The following is a 6,345-nucleotide window of genomic DNA, read 5'->3' on the forward strand; positions in this document are numbered from 1 at the left end:
AATTTATTTTTATTCAATGAACAACTTATTTTTTATTTAATTCTCATTCTACTGAAAGAAGTAGAAGTAAAAAAAAATACTTTCATCCATCCTCACACTGTTCGAAATGGGTTGATTTGATAAGAAATGTTGAGAAATGAACTATTTTTCTATGTTTGGATTATAAATTGACTAATGGCTCATTTCGTAACTTAATTTTTTAGTTTAAAAATAAAATAGTCAAAAATTTATTTTTCTCTCTACTTTTTAAATTTTTTTCATAAAAATTTAAAAAATATCCTAAACATACTAATTTTTGAGGTAAATTACAAATACACCCCCTAAAATTTGCTTAAAGTACAAATTACCTCAGGTGGTTTAGAAAATTACAAATACCTCATTGTTAGTATTTTTTATTTAACAGAATTAACTAAAAAAATTAAGTTCATAATTGCTCTCCTATACAATAATAAAATTACCTAAATTATTAATTGAAACATATTTATAACATCATTAAAAATTGTTAATTGGGTTGATAATATATTAATAAAAAATGCGATTTGGTATGAAATTAGAACTCTTAGGGGGTGGAATGTAATTTCCAAAACTACAGGGGCGATTCGTACTTTAATCAAACCTCTGGGGATGTATTTGTGATTTATTCTAATTTTTTTACCTCATATTATAGTAAAAAAATTCAAAAAAATTACTAAAAAAAATGTTCCCAAACAAGTTATAAGAAATGATGAAAATTTGTGAGAAAGACAAAGCCCTTGTTTGGCATGGGGCTAATTAGTCACAAAAATACAAAATATGTTAAAAAATCCTAAAATGTCATATCTAAATCATAATTATTTTATTTTCTCTTCTACAATAGTAAAAAAAGCGAAAAATTCAAATACAAACGAGATTTTTTAACCTCAAGTTGAAATAGTCAAAAAAAATTAAAAGCCAAATACCAACTCAATTTCCAAACGAAGCCAAAGGTAGCGTTTTTAATTTTGAAATTACAATTCTAATAAAAACAAATAAAAAACTCATAACCAAGTACTTAATTCAAAACTCTTTTCAAATTCAAAACTCTTTTCAAAACCCAAAACTCAAAACTATTTTCAAAACTCTATTTTTAAAAAAAATATATCAATTTTTGTTTTATTTTATTTTATTCTTTCAAAATTATTTTTTATTTTTTTGAAAAATAATATTTTCAGAAAATATTTTTTTGATTTTTATTTTTGAAGAAAGATATTTTTTAATATTTTAATTTTTTTCAAAAAAACTATTTTGTTATTTTTTTAAGTATTGACCAAATAATTTGTTATGACTTAGATATATATGGGTGATCCAAAATTTTATAAAAATTTTTAAAAAATAAATATTTTAAAAAATATAAAAAATATTTTTAAAAAATTTATAATATTTTTAAAATAAAAAATTAAAATAAAAAATAAGAAAATATTTAAAATAAAAACTATATATTTAAAATAAAAAAATACAGTGTACAAATGTAGTAGATACAGCGCGCATTAAAAAAATATATTTATAAAAAAATATATATATCCTAAAAGAAATTAATACATTTTTAAATATGTAAAAAAAAAAAACCCAAAATAATTTCAAAATACAGCTCAAAACCATATATATATCTATATAATATGGGAAGAGAGTTTTTGAATTTATAGTAGAAACAATTGTCCTACTAGGACATTTGAATGGTCAAGATTTATTTGTTTATTTATATAGATGGCTGAGATTATCCCTAAATATATACCTACACATACTTCCCGCCCAAAGAAAGAGTGAACTTCCTCCTCTCCCACGTCTCTCCTCTATTCTATCCTTATCTCTCTCTACTCCCCTTCCCGCTTGCCCACGTCTCCCCTCTATTCTATCTTTATCCCTCTCCCTTCTCTGTTCTCATCAGTTTGTAACCGACGCTCCTCTTCATCACCGACGCTCCTCTTCATCACAAGGTATTTCGGTCCTCCTCCCTCTCTCTGTTGTATTTTTTTCCCCGAAATACAATCAGTTTCTGGATCAGATTTTAAGTGAATCAATCTGTAGATTTGGTGTGTGTGGGTCAATAGGTTTCAGAGATTGCAATTTCAGAGGTTGCGATTTCATCGCTCAGGTATGGCAATCTCTATCACAACTGTTCTTCTCAGCCTTCTGAATCTTTTTATTTTCATCATTTGAAATTTCAGAGGTTAATCCCTTACCCATTTCAGTCCAGGGCTTCACACCCATTAGATGTTTGCTTGAATCTGAATTTTTTGTGGGTTTTGTTTGGTTGGGTTGATTTTTAACTGAGTTTTGAATCTGGATATTTTTCATCTGTAATCGGTACTGGTTTTCTTGCTGGTTTTCTTGAATCTGAAACAGAAACTGAAACACAGACAAGTGTGGTTGTTGTGGGAGGAGTGGAATTGCCAAGATCCATAGTAATTGCAATCTAATTGTATACCAATTGATCAACCACTGGCCAACTTTCTTTCTCTACTCTTATTTATTTATTTATTTATTTATTGGGTTTCACTATATATATATATGATTACAGAAGATTGGTTGAGTAAATCACCTACCCATAAGGTTTCTAAGCAAATGGCCAACTTTCTTTCTCTACTCTTATTTATTTCTTTATTTATTTATTGGGTTTCACTATATATATATGATTAGAGAAGATTGGTTGAGTAAATCACCTGCCCATAAGGTTTCTAAGCAAAATTCAGTTGATAGTTCTGAAATTAAGAAGCACAAAACAAAGAGGGTTATAGAGATTTTTGTGACAGGGAATGGGGATAGGGAAATGGGTTTGTTTTATTATTTTTTTATGTTGTTATGAGGGTAACTACTGTTTGTATTTCTATTACAATCTGCAGAAACTATTTGGATTTCTACTGTTTGGATTTCTACTGGGGATAGGGAAATGGGTTTGTTTTACGCTACTGTTTGGATTTCTATTACAATCAGTCAATACATGTTCATGCACATGGTGGGCTAGAGTAATTGCAGTGAAGTATCCCCATTCCAGATTGTCATCCTTCATTTTAAAAGTGTGGAATAAGCTTACTATAATGTTTATATAGTAAAATTTTTTGTGTTATCTAATATTTTACTTCGTCATATTTACTATATAAACATTAGTTTCGTCATATTTCTAATAATGAATAATGAGAATAATAAAATGAAGGATAGGAGATAACACTGGGAGATAACCAGTTTGTGTTTTTCTCATGGACTAAATCATTTATTTCCTAACATTATTTATTAAATCTCCCTGTGTTTGAGTTTTATTATTCTCAAATCTGGGACCAATTTGAATGGATATTACCGTTTTGTGAGGAGATTTGTGGAATCTGTCTATTAAGAATGGACTAAATTGAATAGTGAGACTGTGTTGTGCATGTTTGAATTAATGCTCCATAGGATTCAGATCAAGTCTTTGACCTGTTCGACTAGAGGGAGCTAACTCTACCATTAGCGTAAATCTCTGTCCTATCTACATGAATGTATATGTATTTTGCCGTATTGATTATGCCAGTTAGAAGAGAGTTTAATAATACATGCATATATGGTTAGCTTTTTTTAAAAAAAAATTTCTTAACAGACGAAACGTATGCATATGGTTTGCTATGTGAAATCCGAAGTTGATTTTCTTAGAGAAATTGTTTATTTTTTACTATTATATCAATTTATTACTACTTCTATGTTAGATTTGTGATTTTAATTTGTTTAGTTAGGCAATGTTGGTAATTGGTAAGTTGTGGTTAGTTCCATTTATTTAGGATTTAGCTTTATTCTTAGAACTGATTTGTTTAGTTAGGCAATATTGGTAATTGGTAAGTTGTGGTGAGTTCCATTTATTTAGGATTTAGCTTTACTCTTAGAACTGGACTACTACAAACTTTGATGAGAATTAGCAAACTCCTAAACAGCCTCGCTAAGTTGGAACAATTAGAAATTCCGATTCATAGTCAAATGTGAAGCATGGCATGAATCTCTCGCTATTACAAATCCAGCAAGTTTGAGTTAAAATTAGACTATCTTTTTGGAGTTCTTTTCAAGAATTCAGTGGTTCCTCTTGCACTGGATATTTTATATCACTGCTGCAATTAGATACACAATAACGGCATCTATTAGTATGGTGTGAGTATAATTTTAATGGACTTGCTTTTCGGTTTTGAATCTCCTTATTAGTCTTTTATTGTCTTATTTATAGTAGGGGGAGAATTCTTCCCAATCCACTGTGCGAGTTGGAGGCTTTGTGAGTTTGTTGTGCACATGACAGAGAACAAAAGATGAAATCTCAAATTTATGATCTCCACAGATCAAATCCCAATAAAATCCAAGTTTTTCACTGCCCAAAACATGATCAAGTCTCGAGCATAGCAAGCATGGAACTTACAATTTGCAATAACAAGCAAATTTTGTGACCAAGTACGAGAAAATTGCATCAATAAACAACATACAGATCAGTAACCACTCAAGGACAGCTGATGCCAAAGCCATGGTAAATCTGAGTAAAAAATTGTGTGATTTAACACATGAAATCCCTCTAGCAGCCATTCCCAAGTAAAACTAAATAAACACCAATGTAGTCATCCAACACAAAGTCAACTCCAATCTTCCTACAATGAAATCAATAATTCAGCACTGTCAGCATCAATAGACAGGCAATAAGTTAAAATAAAGACTGAACAAAAAATGAAAGAAACCATAACAATACATTGAAAATAAAAGCCAGTTGGGGACAAGCAAACAATTTAACACAAACCTCAATTCAGAATTTTGATCAAAATATTTTAGCAACTAAGGATCCCCACAGTGTGCCGTAAGTTTGAAGTTTTTGGAATATTGCTTTTACTCCACTTCTTTCCTTTCACTTGGCATCATTGTTTTAGGCAGTTGTATTTGACTCTGTATCTATTCTTTTGTATTTATTGGTTTCTTGCAGTAGATACCTTGGGAACACATGAAGTGGAGCAAAAAAGTGTCACTGGTGTACATTTTAATTTTAATTTGTTTTAAATTGTAGAGTACTGACTGATGTGCATTATTTGATATTTATTTATTTATTTTTTTTATATTTGATTTGTTTGGAATTGTAGAGTGTAGTCTATTAAATATATTTTTATAATTGTATTTTAATCTTAAATTTAAATAGTGTTGCGATTACAATTATATTATAATCCTAACATTTTTTACACCGTGCCTTTAGGCACGGGCATACGCTATCTATATAATAAGACACAACGGTTTTTGAAAATATATAAAATGTATCAGAGATACATTTCATTTAAATGGCTGAGATAATTCCTAATCAATATCCAACGGTTGTGATGAATTTTTTTCCCGCCCAAACACTTTCTGCTCTCTCTCTCTCTCTCACAGCTGGCTAAACACGTCTCTGCCTGACCCTTCCCACATACCCACATCTCCTCCCCACCTTCTCTCTTTATCTTTCTCTCCTCTCTGTTCTCACGTCTCCACCCCATTCCCTATTTATCTCTCTTCCTCTCTGTTCTTCTTCTTGAACAGAACCACCAAAATCACCTATCTCCCCATTTCCTTTTTATCTCTCTCTCCCTCTCTCTCGATCACCACCATCGCGGCCATCGACCACCTCTATTCTTGTCCTCCTCTCTCTCTCTGTTGTATTTTTTTCCCCTGAAATACATCTTCAATCTAGCTCCATTGTTCATCATTGTTATCTTTGTTGAAGTCGATTTGCCGTTGCTCATCATCACCACTCGCAAGGTTCCCTCTCTCCCACCCTCGATTGTTCCCTTCGCAAGGTAATTTTGGTCTCTCTCTGTTGTATTTCACATTCGGAGGAAATAGGTTCTGCTTTCACTGCTGTTCAAATTTTGACAATTTTCTTCAGATCTAACTACAATTTGTATCCCAAACCACTCGATTCAACAGATCGAAATCACGATTTGCTCCAAAATTGAATTTTGAAATCGTGATTTCCCTTCAAATTGAAATTCTGTTTGAGCACAATTTGAATTCTGAAATGAAATTGTCATTCTGAAATCGTGATTTCCCTACAATCGTGATTTCCCTGCAAATTGAATTCTGTTTGAACAATTCTGTTGGATTTGAATTTAACCTATCGATTTCAGGTGAGTATATTTTACTTGGATCAGTAGATTTGTTGATGTATGTTTTTGAATTGACTGAATTGTTCATGGGTGCTTCAGATCTAACAACAATTCCTATGCTGAACCACTCGATTCAACAGGTCGAAATCACGATCCACTCAAAAAATTGTTCATTTTCCCCCGGATTTGGTACTTTAAGTATGTTTGTCTTTGTCTTCAATTGCATTATCTCCTACATTTATTTTCTCTGTAATGTTTTTTA

General features: G+C 30.9%; 1 long non-coding RNA gene across 3 annotated transcripts; it reads left to right on the forward strand.

The window, feature by feature from the left end:
• The first annotated feature begins 1,653 nt into the window (after positions 1-1,653).
• On the forward strand, positions 1,654-5,134 carry LOC145822391 (uncharacterized). Of its 3 annotated transcripts, XR_014363553.1 has the most exons (3): positions 1,654-1,952; positions 2,044-2,110; positions 4,934-5,134. It is a non-coding gene; the product is annotated as an uncharacterized LOC145822391 (long non-coding RNA). The 3 variants fall into 3 exon arrangements; XR_014363551.1 differs by having other exon boundaries at positions 1,654-2,110; positions 2,859-5,134; XR_014363552.1 differs by having other exon boundaries at positions 1,654-2,110.
• Positions 5,135-6,345: the final 1,211 nt, after the last annotated feature.

Source organism: Camellia sinensis, chromosome 3 (genome assembly GCF_055761805.1).
Source record: "Camellia sinensis isolate YWXY chromosome 3, ASM5576180v1, whole genome shotgun sequence".
NCBI lineage: Eukaryota > Viridiplantae > Streptophyta > Magnoliopsida > Ericales > Theaceae > Camellia > Camellia sinensis.